This window comes from Hyla sarda, chromosome 3, assembly GCF_029499605.1.
Source record: "Hyla sarda isolate aHylSar1 chromosome 3, aHylSar1.hap1, whole genome shotgun sequence".
In the NCBI taxonomy this organism is placed as follows: domain Eukaryota; kingdom Metazoa; phylum Chordata; class Amphibia; order Anura; family Hylidae; genus Hyla; species Hyla sarda.
In genome coordinates, this window is record NC_079191.1 from 93830280 (window position 1) to 93843150 (window position 12871).

General features: G+C 44.9%; 1 protein-coding gene and 1 long non-coding RNA gene across 2 annotated transcripts in view; one reads left to right on the top strand and one right to left on the bottom strand.

The window, feature by feature from the left end:
* GIGYF2 (GRB10 interacting GYF protein 2) overlaps positions 1–8566 on the bottom strand; it is a 208667-nt gene extending 200101 nt beyond the window's left edge. The window contains exon 1 of the mRNA XM_056564614.1: positions 8518–8566. The gene's annotated coding sequence lies outside the window, so the exon portion shown is untranslated. The remainder of the gene's footprint in view (positions 1–8517) is intronic.
* A 1944-nt stretch (positions 8567–10510) lies between these two features.
* The window catches only part of LOC130361530 (uncharacterized), a 29322-nt gene continuing 26961 nt past the window's right edge, over positions 10511–12871 (top strand). Inside the window, exon 1 of the long non-coding RNA XR_008891042.1 lies at positions 10511–10977. This is a non-coding gene — a long non-coding RNA (uncharacterized LOC130361530). The remainder of the gene's footprint in view (positions 10978–12871) is intronic.

Below are 12871 nucleotides of genomic sequence, written 5' to 3' on the forward strand. Positions count from 1 at the left end.
AGTTTGGTAACAAACTCAGTATTTTGCAACCAGTGTGCCTTCAGCTGTTGCAAAAGCTACAACCCCCAGCATGTACGGACAGCGGAAGGGCATGCTGGGAATTGTAGTTATGCAACAGCTGGAGACACACTGGTTTGCTACTTAACTCAGTGTGCCTTCAGCTGTTGCAAAACTACAACTCTCAGCAGTCACCGACAGCCAACGGGCATGCTGGGAGTTGTAGTTATGCAACCAGCAGATGCACCACTACAACTCCCAGCATGCACTTTAGCTGTTTGTGCAAGCTGGGAGTTGTAGTTACACAACAGCTGAAGGTACACTTTTCCATAGAAAGAATGTGCCTCCAGCTGTTGCAAAACCATAAGTCCCAGCATGCCCATAAGTGCATGCTGGGAGTTGTGGTGGTCTGCCTCCTCCTGTTGCATAACTACAGCTCCCAGCATGCCCTTTTTGCATGCTGGGAGCTGTTGCTAAGCAACAGCAGGAGGCTGTCACTCACCTCCTGCTGCTGCTTGATCGCCGCACAGGTCAGTCCCGCCGCCGCCGCCGTCGTCGCTCCTGGGGCCCCGATCCCAACATTAACGCCGGGGATCGGGGTCCCCAGCACCAGGGGTGCACGTCCCGCACCCGCTCACGTCCTCCGGAAGAGGGGCGGAGCGGGTGCGGGAGTGACACCCGCAGCAGGCGCCCTGATTGGTCGGCCGGTAATCCGGCCGACGAATCAGGGCGATCGTGAGGTGGCACCAGTGCCACCTCACCCCTGCAGGCTCTGGCTGTTCGGGGCCGTCTCTGACGGCCCCGATCAGCCAGTAATTCTGGGTCACCGGGTCACTGGAGACCCGATTGACCCGGAATCGCCGCAGATCGCTGGACTGAATTGTCCAGCGATCTGCGGCCATCGCCGACATGGGGGGGCATAATGACCCCCCTGGGCGATATGCCGCAATGCCTGCTGAACGATTTCAGCAGGCATCGGGCATCGGCTCCCCTCCGGCTAGCGGCAGGGGGCCGGGAATGGACAGGACGTACTCCTATGTCCTCGGTCCTTAAGGACTCGGAAACGGGGGCGTAGGAGTACGTCCATTGTCCTTAAGGGGTTAAGCAACAGTGAGGCTCACTTCACACATTCCCGGAGCTGCAAAACACTGTAGCCGCCTGCAGGGGGCCCCCTGGGTGATGGAGGCCCTGGGCAATTGCCCGGTTTGCCCCCCCCTTAACACCAGCTCTAGGTGCACTAGAGGGCTCAGAAGCGAAGGAGCGACAGGATTTTGGAGAGAGAATTTTGCTGAAATGGTTTTAGGGGGGCATGGCGCATTTAGGAAGGCCCTTTGGTGCCATAACAGCAAAAAAAAAAAAAAAAACACATGGCATACTATTTTGGAAACTACACTCCTCAAGGCACGTAACAAGGGGTACAGTGAGCCTTAACACCCCATAGGTGTTTGATGACTTTTCGTTAAAGTCGGATGTATAAATGAAAAAAAAAAAATTAACTAAAGTGCAGTTTTTCCCCAAATTTACCATTTTTACAGGAGGTAATAGGAGAAAATGCCCCCCCAAAATTTGTAACCCCATATCTTCTATGAATGGAAATACCCCATATGCGGACGTCAAGTGCTCTGCTGGCGCACTACAATGCTCAGAAGAGAAGGAGCCACATTTGGCTTTTTGAAAGCAAATTTAGCTGAAATGGTTTTTGGGGGGCATGTTGCATTTAGGAAGCCCCTATGGTGCCAGAACAGCAAAAAAAATAAAAAACACATGGCATACTATTATAGAAACTACACCCCTCAAGGAACGTAACAAGGGGTATAGTGAGCCTTAACACCTCACAGGTGTTTGATGACTTTTTGTTAAAGTTGGATATATAAATGAAACAAAAATTTTTTTTCACAAAAGTGCTGGTTTTTCCCCAAATTTTACATTTTACAAGGGGTAATTGGAGAAAATGCCCCCCAAAATTTGTAACCCCATTTCTTCTGAGTATTGAAATACCCCATGTGTGGACTTCAAGTGCTCTGCTGGCGCACTACAATGCTCAGAAGAGGAGGACCGCCATTGACCTTTTAGAGAGAGAATTTGTTTGGAATGGAAGTCAGGGGCCATGTGTGTTTACAAAGCCCCCTGTGATGACAGAACAGTGGACCCCCTCACATGTGACCCTATTTTGGAAACTACACCCCTCACAGAATTGAATAAGGGGTGCAGTGAGTATTTACACCCCACTGGCGTTTGACAGATCTTTGGAACAGTGTGCTGTGCAAATGAAAAATTACATTTTTAATTTTCACAGACCACTGTTCCAAAAATCTGTCAGACACCTGTGGGGCGTAAATGCTCACTGTACCCCTTATTACATTATGTGAGGGGTGTAGTTTCCAAAATGGGGTCACATGTTGGGGGGGGGGGTCCATTGTTCTGGCACTATGGGGGCTTTGTAAACACACATGGCCTTCAATTCCGGACAAATTTTATCTTCAAAATCTCAATGGCGCTCCTTCTCTTCTGAGCATTGTAGTTCGCCCGCAGAGCACTTTACATCCACATATGGGGTATGTTCTTACTCAGAAGAAATGGAATTACAAATTTTGGGGGGCTTTTTCCTATTTTCCCTTGTGAAAATGAAAAATTTAGGGTAACACCAGCATTTTAGTGATTTTATTTTTTTTTTTTCATTTTCCCATCCAACTTTAATGAAAATTCTTCAAACAACTGTGGGGTGTTAAGGCTCACTATACCCCTTGTTACATTCCGTGAGGGGTGTATTTTCCAAAATGGGGTCACATGTGGATATTAATATTTTTTGCGTTTATGTCAGAACCGCTGTAAAATCAGCCACCCCTGTGCAAATCACCAATTTAGGCCTCAAATGTACATAATGCGCTCTCACTCCTGAGCCTTGTTGTGCGCTTGCAGAGCATTTTACGGCCACATATGGGGTATTTCCGTACTCAGGAGAATTTTTTTTTCCTTTTACCGCTTGTGAAAATAAAAAGTATGGGACAACACCAGCATGTTAGTGTAAACATTTTTATTTTTTTTACACTAACAGGCTGGTGAAGCCCCCAACTTTTCCTTTTCATAAGGGGTAAAAGGAGAAAAAGCCCCCCAAAATTTGTAGTGCAATTTCTCCTGAGTACAGAAATACCCCATTTGTGGCCCTAAACTTTTCCCTTGAAATACGACATGGCACCGAAGTGAGAGAGCGCCATGCACATTTGAGGACTAAATTAGGGATTGCATAGGGGTGGAGATAGGGGTACTCTATGCCAGTGATTCCCAAAAAGGGTGCCTCCAGATGTTGCTAAACTCCCAGCATGCCTGGACAGTCAGTGGCTGTCTGCAAATGCTGGGAGTTGTTGTTTTGCAACAGCTGGAGGCTCTGTTTGGAAACACTGCCGTACGATCCGTTTTTCATTTTTATTGGAGGGGGTGTATATGTAGTGTTTTACCCTTCATTATGTGTTTGTGTAGTGTAGTGTTTTTAGGGTACATTCGCACAGGCAGGGGTTTACGGTGCGTTTCCTGCTAGGAGTTTGCGCTGTGGCAAAACAGCTGGAGGCACACTGGTTGGAAAATACTGAGTTAGGTAACAGAACCCAACTGAAGGTTTTCCAACCAGTGTGCCTCCAGCTGTTGCAAAACTACAACTCCCAGCATGCTGGGAGTTGTAGTTTTGAAACAGCTGGAGGCACACTGGTTGGAAAACCTTCAGTTAGGTTCTGTTACCTAACTCAGTATTTTCCAACCAGTGTGCCTTCAGCTGTTGCAAAACTACAACTCCCAGCATGTACTGATCGCTGAAGGGCATGCTGGGAAATGTAGTTTTGCAACAGCTGGAGGTACACAACTACAACTCCCAGCATGCCGAGACAGCTGTTTGCTGTTTGGGCATGCTGGGATTTGCAGTTTTGCAACATCTGGAGGGCTACAGTTTAGAGACCACTGCACAGTGATATCCAAACTGAAGCCCTCCAGCTGTTTCAAAACTACAACTCCCAGCATGTACTGACAGACCTGCATGCTGGGAGTTGTACTTTTGCAACAGCTGGAGGCACACTGGTTGGAAAACCTTCAGTTAGGTTCTGTTACCTAACTCAGTATTTTCACACAAGTGTGTCTCCAGCTGTTGCAAAACTACAGCTCCCAGCATGTATTGATCGCCAAAGGGCATGCTGGGAGATGTAGTTATGCAACAGCTGGAGGTACGCAACTACAACTCCCAGCATGACGAGACAGCTGTTTGGGCATGCTGGGATTTGCAGTTTTTCAACATCTGGAGGGCTACAGTTTAGATATCACTGCTCAGTGATCTCCAAACTGTGGCCCTCCAGATGTTGCAAAACTACAAATCCCAGCATGCCCAGACAGCAAACTGCTGTGTGGGCATGATAGGAGTTGTATTTTTTCAAGATCTAGAGGGCCACAGTTTAGAGATCACTGCACAGTGATCTCCAAACTGTGACCCTCCAGCTGTTGCAAAACTACAAATCCCAGCATGCCCACACAGCTGTCTGGTCATGCTGGGAGTTGTAGTTTTGCAACATCTGGAGAACTACAGTTTAGAGACCACTATATAGTGGTCTCAAACTGTAGCCCTCCAGATGTTGCTAGGCAACTCACCGGCTTCCGTAGGATCCAGGGAGCCACATCGCCGTCCTCTTCTGCCGCCGATCACCGCCGCCGAACTCCGCCCGCTGCCGCCACTGATGGGTAAGTGGACTTCGGCTCCAGTCCCTGTCGGTTTCCCTGTTCTGCCCCGCCTATTGTGGGTGGGCAGAACGGGGAAACTGAAAGTTAACCCCCCCCCCCCCCCCCGCCCCCGATCTGCTATTTGTTGTCGCTTCTAGACGACCAATAGCAGGGATAGGAGAGGTGGCACCCCTGCCACCTCACTCCTATCCCTTCAGGGGGATCGTAGGTGTCTTGGAAAACCCCGATCCCTCTTATTTTCCAGGTCACTGGAGACCCGTATGACCCGCAATTGCCGCAAATCGCCGGTGTGAATTCACCAGCGATTTGCGGCGATCACCGACATGGGGGGGGGGGGGGTTGTCTCAGGAAACGGTGAGCTATAATAACATAAAATTTGTAACCTATAGTAATTTGTAGCCTATAGGAAGGTGTTGTGATTGTAGATTAGTACTCAGTCCAAAGGTTCATTACTTTGTCAGTGCATTTATCTGGCAATCTTGTTGTCCTAGCTAGGTGGATATTGCTGGATTACTCATTAACCACCAGCAGATTTATTGCAATCACACCAGTCATCTGAAGAGAAATAAACGGAACATATTAGATATTTGCATAAGGCTTTATCTTTGGTCATGTGACATCAAGTTCATGACAAGTTACAAGACCAAAATGTGTACAGTTTGTTCAAAATGTAAAGGGGTACTCCGCCCCTAGACATCTTATTCCCTACCCCAGCGGTAGGACCCCCGCGATCTCTCTGCTGCTCCCGGCATTCGATCTGAGCATTGGGTGTAGTGCCGGAGGCTCATGGCATCATGGCCATGCCCCCTCAATGCAATTCTATGGGCGGGAGCGTGACATCCACGAGCTTCTGCCCTGCATCGCCAGTCATACGGAACGAAGTTCGCTCAGTGCACCAGATGTCTGGGGTGCTGCAGCAAAGACCACAGGGGGCCACTGGAGTACCCCTTTAATGTTGAATTAAGGTCAAACAATTATTTTAACCCCTTAAGGACCTGGGGGTTTTCCGTTTTTGCACTTTCATTTTTTCATCCTTACCTTTTAAAAATCATAACCCTTTCAATTTTGCACCTAAAAATCCATATGATGGCTAATTTATTGAGCCACCAACTCTACTTTGTAATCATATCAGTCATTTTACCCAAAAATCTACGTCGAAACAAAAAAATAATAATAATCATTGTGCGACATAATTGAAGAAAAAATGCCATTTTGTACATTTTGGGGGCTTCCGTTCCTACGCAGTACATTTTTCAGTAAAAATGGCACCTGATCTTTATTCTGTAGGTCCATACGATTAAAATGATACCCTACTTATATAGGTTTGATTTTGTCTTACCTCTGGAAAAAATCATAACTACATGCACACAAATTAATAAGTTTAAAATTGTTATCTTCTGACCCCTATAACTTTTTTATTGTTCCATGTACGGGGTGGTATGAGGGCTCATTTTTTGTGTCGTGATCTGAAGTTTTTATCGGTACCATGATTGTATTGATCAGACTTTTTGATCGCTTTTTATAAATTTTTTCATGATATAAAAAGTGACCAAAAATACGCTATTTTGGATTTTGGATTTTTTTGCGCGTACGCCATTGAACATGCGGTTTAAGTAATGATATATTTTTATAGCTCAGACATTTAAGCACGCGGCTATACCACATATGTTTATTTTTATTATGGTTACATACTTTTTTATATGGAATTTGGGAAAAGGGGGAGTGATTTAAACTTTTAATAAGGCAGGGGTTAATGGGTGTTTTAAAAAAAAAAAAATTATTCAACTTTAATTTTTATTTTTTATTTTTTTTTTTTTACACTTTTAGTCCCCTTAGGGGACTTTTAGGAGGAATCATTAGATTCCTCATACAGATCAATGGGGTTTCATAGAACCACATTGATCTGTGTGCTCTGCGGTCCTGCCAGGCTTTATCATTCTCAGCCCAGCAGCCAGCACAGGAGGAGAGGTAAGCCCTCCAGCTACCTCAGCAGTGGATTGCCACCCCCACGATTGCGCTGCGTGGGGGGGGGCGATCCACCCCACCGGACCACCAGGGATGGTTTAAATGTCCCTTTAGACGCTGCTGACAACTTTGATCTAAAGGTTTTAATAGCAGTCGCCACATGTCGGCTATTAACGCTGGCCCCCAGCTACAGGAATCAGCTGGGGGCCGCCATACAACATTTGCCGTCTCAGGACAAGCTGGCTCGTCCTTAGACAGCAACCGGTTAAGGTGCAATTTAGAATTGACATAATCCAGTAAAAAAAAAAAAAAACAACATTGCAAATAATTCCCAGCTACGCACAACTTTCATTGAACTTGAGCAATTATTTAAATGGAAGACAAGGAGCCATTTAGAGAAGAACCATAACCCCTTAAGGACCAAGGACGTACTGGTACGTCCTGAGTCCTTTCCCTTTCTATAACGCGGGGCCAAGACGTGGCCCCGCGTCTTAGCGGGTCGGGCCCAGCCTCTAACAATGGCCGGGACCCGTGGCTAATAGTGCGCGGCAGTGATTGCGGTGCAGCACGCTATTAACCCTTTAGACGCGGCGTTCAAAGTTGAGCGCTGCGTCTAAAGTGAAAGTGAAACCATGCCAGTTAGCTAGGGGAGCTGTTCGGGTCGCTGCGGCGAAATCGCGGCGTCCCGAACAGCTGTTAGACACAAGGAGGGTCTCCTACCTTGCCTCCTGGTGTCCGATCGCCGAATGACTGCTCTGTGCCGGAGATCCAGGCATGAGCAGTCAAGCGGCAGAATCATCGATCACTGGTTTCCTATGAGAAACCAGTGATCAATGTAAAAGATCAGTGTGTGCAGTGTTATAGGTCCCTATGGGAGCTATAACACTGCAAAAAAAAAGTGAATAAAGATCATTTAACCCCTCCCCTATTAAAAGTTTGAATCACCCCCATTTTCCCATTTAAAAAAATAAAACAGTGTAAATAAAAACAAACATGTGGTATCGTCGCGTGCGGAAATGTCCGAATTATAAAAATATATTGTTAATTAAACCGCACGGTCAATGGCGTACGCGCAAAAAAATTCCAAAACGAAAAAAAAAACGAAAGTGCAAAAACGGAAAACCCCCTGGTCCTTAAGGGGTTAAAGGGATACCCTGGTGGAAAACTTTTTTATTTTTTTAATTTTTTTTTATTTTTTTAAATCAACTGGTGCCAGAAAGTTAAACAGATTTGTAAATTATGTGGTAGCCCTTGGGGGGGGGGGGTGTATGGTAGTTGGGGTGTTGTTTCGGTAGATGAGGGGTTAATGTTAACCCTATAGTTCGTGACGCCAGGCTGAGGGCTAGTATGCTGAGATAATTCTCCGGCCTATCGCTGCCATTCCCAGTAACGATAGGTGCATGCATAAAATAACTGAAGGTCCACAAGGTACTTTAATTTGAACTTAACTTAAACTTTACTTAAATGCTTGCGGTACATCCAATGAACAGTCACAGTCTCAGGAATACACAGGGAGATTTATCAAAACCTGTGCAAAGGAAAAGTTGCCCAGTTGCCCATAGCAACCAATCAGATTGCTTCTTTCATTTTGCAGGGGCCTTGTTGAAAACGAAAGAAGTGAGCTGATTGGTTGCTATGGGCAACTGGGCAACTTTTCCTTTGTACATGTTTTGATAAATCTCCCCCACAGTCTCTATCTAGTGCAATGACTGACAGTTGTTGCGGACCTTGACTTCTCATAAAATCTCTGAATTAGGGAAAATTGCGAAGATCCGTCCAGATTTAGGGGATAGATAAGTACGGTGATCTTGCAGAGTGTTTAGGGATTGACACACTCACAATTTAGCAGATATCAGCAGTCGCCGCAAGGCTCAGGCCTAAACTCACTGATGACAGCAGCGCAGATCCTTCTCCATCCAGAAAAGAGAGTAAGCAATGGCCGCCGCTCCCTTATATGGGCAGGGGCAGGGCCGTTTTTACTGGTCCAATTAACTGTCACTCACCGTTACAAGGAGTGACGGGAGATAAACGTCACAGGGCCCTCCAAAGGTCCTTAAGCATAAAACCATAGAGTTTACCTGATCACGTGACCCGCAGGTCCTGTTAAGCTATGCATAGGTAATTAACCATTTATATACACTTGTACAATCCTATATATATATATATATATATATATATATATATATATATATATATATACATATAGATTAGTTAGGAGTAGCCGTATTAGTCCAGTGATGCAAAAAGCAAAATCTTCGGTAGTTGCAGTATCTTGTAATGCCTTTTTTATTGGACTAACAAGATTTTGTAGAGACAAGCTTTCGGGATTCCTCCCTTTATCAAGTCATAAGCATTTCTGAGCTCACAAGGAGAAAACACAGGTTCTATCTCACAAAACTAACCCCTGCATATTTTGTGAGATAGAACCTGTGTTTTCTCCTTGTGAGCTCAGAAATGCTTATGACTTGATAAAGGGAGGAATCCCGAAAGCTTCTCTACAAAATCTTGTTAGTCCAATAAAAAAGGTATTACAAGATACTGCAACTACCGAAGATTTAGCTTTTTATATATATATATATATATATACATATATATATATATATATATATATATATATATATATACATATATATATATACGCACAAATCCTAAAGAATTATTAGATAACTAATACCTATATGAGAGGTGATTAGGGGCGGGCGAGTTAAGAAGAACCCCGACGTCCTAGGGACTCTGACTATGGGGACTTATATACAAAGGTACCGGATAGGATGCGGTACCGGCACAAACCCCCTTACTTAAGATAAGTCAACCTCGACGCCTGTCCCCTAAGACAGAGGGACTAGGGGACAATCTCACCGGTGATGCACCTCCAGGTGACCCTGCGCTGGAGGTGTCTCTGGCCAATCGTCGTCATCATCAGGCAGTGGGGGAAGATTGCAAGCCCCCTCTTCATCTAATGACAACCGCGGCAGACGGTCAGCAAGTTCTTGGAAAAGTCGGGCTGCGACTGCCACAACTTTCCGCTTTTCCGGCACCATTTTGCCACCTTCACTACGTGGAACTCTACTCTCCGCCATGTCTGTACTCTCCGGCTCTCTGTGCAGACTGAAGAGGTCGCTGTGCATGGCGTCTTTTATAGTGGGCTTCTCCAAAATGGCGCTGGGCAGGAAGGATGTTATCGGTGCAGCCCCGACTTCTGGTCCCTCCAGAGACGACTCCTGTATCTCTGAGTTCCCTTTCAGCGGCGACACAGCAACGTGGTGGCCACGCTCAGGGGCGGGGCTGGGCGTGGCGCAGCGCGGGCTTTCTTCGCGTGCTTTTCCGGTAGCAGTTCGGCTCTGCCCGTGCCGACCGGACCAAAGGATCGCAGCATGAACTCATTGCGCAGTTTACACATTTCAGTTGTAGATAAATCTTCGCCTCCCCCCTTACTTTTCTCGTGGCCCCCTTGCATGGTGCACCACGGACACCGCTCCCGTACACAGCAACACGGTTTACAGCACATGAATAAAGTTCTTTTTCCGGGGGGAGTACACCTTCACTATTGGCAACTGTAGTAGGCACACACCCGAATCCTGTTCGTGTAACGCCAAAAAGGCTTTGTGGTAGCCCTTGGGGGGTGTATGGTAGTTGGGGTGTTGTTTCGGTAGATGAGGGGTTAATGTTAACCCTATAGTTCGTGACGCCAGGCTGTAGGCTAGTATGCTGAGGTAATTCTCCGGCCTATCGCCGCCCTTCCTAGTATCGATAGGTGCATTCATAAAATAACTGTAGGTCCACAAGGTACTTGAACTTGGATAACTTTACTTAAATGCTTGCGGTACATCCAATGAACAGTAACAGTCTCAGGAATACAGTCTCTATCTAGTGCAATGACTGACAGTTGTTGCGGACCTTGACTTCTCATAAAATCTCTAAATTAGGGAAAATTGCGAAGATCCGTCCGGATTTAGGGGATAGATAAGGTACGGTGATCTTGCAGAGTGTTTAGGGATTGACACACTCACAATTTAGCAGATATCAGCCGTCGCCGCAAGGCTCAGGCCTAAACTCACTGATGACAGCAGCGCAGATCCTTCTCCATCAACAACCCATGAGGAAAGAGAGTGAGCAATGGCCGCCGCTCCCTTATATGGGCAGGGGCAGGGCCGTTTTTACTGGTCCAATCAACTGTCACTCACCGTTACAAGGAGTGATGGGAGATAAATGTCACAGGGCCCTCCAAAGGTCCTTAAGCATAAAACCATAGAGTTTACCTGATCACGTGACCCGCAGGTCCTGTTACGCTATGCATAGGTAATTAACCATTTATATACACTTGTACAATCCTATATATAGAAATCCTAAAGAATTATTAGATAACTAATACCTAGATGAGAGGTGACTATGGACGGGTTAGTTAAAAAGAACCCCAACGTCCTAGGGACTCTGGCTATGGGGACTTATATACAAAGGTACCGGATAGGATGCGGTACCGGGACACCACAATTACTTCTATTAAAAAATGTTAATCCTTCCAGTACTTACTAGCTGATGAATACTACAGAACAAATGATTTTCTTTTTGGAATACAGATCTCTCTGCTGACATCATGACCACAGAGCTCTCTGCTGACATGACGAGCACAGTGCTCTCTGCTGACTTCTCTGTCCATATTAAGAACTTTCCAGAGTAGGAGAAAATCCCCATAGCAAACCTATGCTGCTTTGGACAGTTCCTAAAATGTACAGTGATGTCAGCAGAGAGCACTGTGTTCCAAAAAGAAAAGAATTTCCTCTGTAGTATTCAGCAGCTAATAAGTGCTGGAAGGATTAAGATTTTTTTTAATAGTATTAATTTACAAATCTGTTTAACTTTCTGACACCAGTTGATTTACAAAAAAAAAAAAAAGTTTTCCACAGGAGTACCCTTCCCGACCCATGACATTAGTTTACTTTGACTTTAGACGCGGCATTCAACTTTGAACGCCGCGTCTAAAGTTAAAGTAAACTAATGCCAGTTAGCTCAGGGAGCTGTTCGGGATCGCCGCGGCCAAATCGCGGCATCCCGAACAGCTTACATGACAGCCGGAGGATCCCTACCTGCCTCCATGATGTCCGATCGCCGAATGACTGCTCAGTGCCTGAGATCCAGGCATGAGAAGTCAAGCGGCAGAATCATTGATCACTGGTTTCCTATGAGAAACCAGTGATCAATGTAAAAGATCAGTGTGTGCAGTGTTATAGGTCCCTATGGGAGCTATAACACTGCAAAAAAAAGTGGAAAAAAAAAGTGAATAAAGATCATTTAACCCCTTCCCTAATAAAAGTTTGAATCGCCCCCTTTTTGCCATTTAAAAAAAAAAACTGTGTAAATAAAAATAAACATAAACATATATGGTATCGTCGTGTGTGGAAATGTCCGAATTATAAAAATATATCATTAATTAAACCGTACGGTCAATGGCGTGCGCGCAAAAAATTCCAAAGTCCAAAAAAGCGTATTTTTGGTCACTTTTTATATCATGAAAAAAAATTATAAAAAGCGATCAAAAAGTCCGATCATTACAAAAATGGTACCGCTAAAAACTTCGGATCACGACGCAAAATATTAAAAAGTTATAGGGGTCAGAAGATGACAATTTTAAACGTATACATTTTCCTGCATGTAGTTATGATTTTTTCCAGAAGTACAATAAAAACAAACCTATATAAGTAGGGTATCACTTTAACCGTATGGACCTACAGAATAATGATAAGGTGTCATTTTTACCGAAAAATGTACTGCGTAGAAACGGAAGACCGCAAAAGTAAAAAATGTTTGTTTTTTTCTTCAATTTTGTTGCACAATGAATTTCTTTTATGTTTCTCTGTAGATTTTTGGGTAAAATGACTGATGTCATTACAAAGCAGAATTGGTGGCGCAAAACATAAGCCATCACATGGATTTTTAGGTGCAAAATTGAAAGAGTTATGGTTCTTTAAAGGTAAGGAGGAAAAAACGGAAGTGCAAAAACGGAAAAACCCTGGGTCATGAAGGGGTTAAAGGGGTAATCTGCTTGAAATCATTTTCTTTTAAATCAATTGGTGCAGAAATTAAACAGATTTGTAAATTACTTCTATGAAAAAAATCTTAATCCTCCCAGTGCTTATCAGCTGCTGTATGCTAGAGGAGGTTCTTTTCTTTTTGAATTTCCTTTCTGTCGGACCAC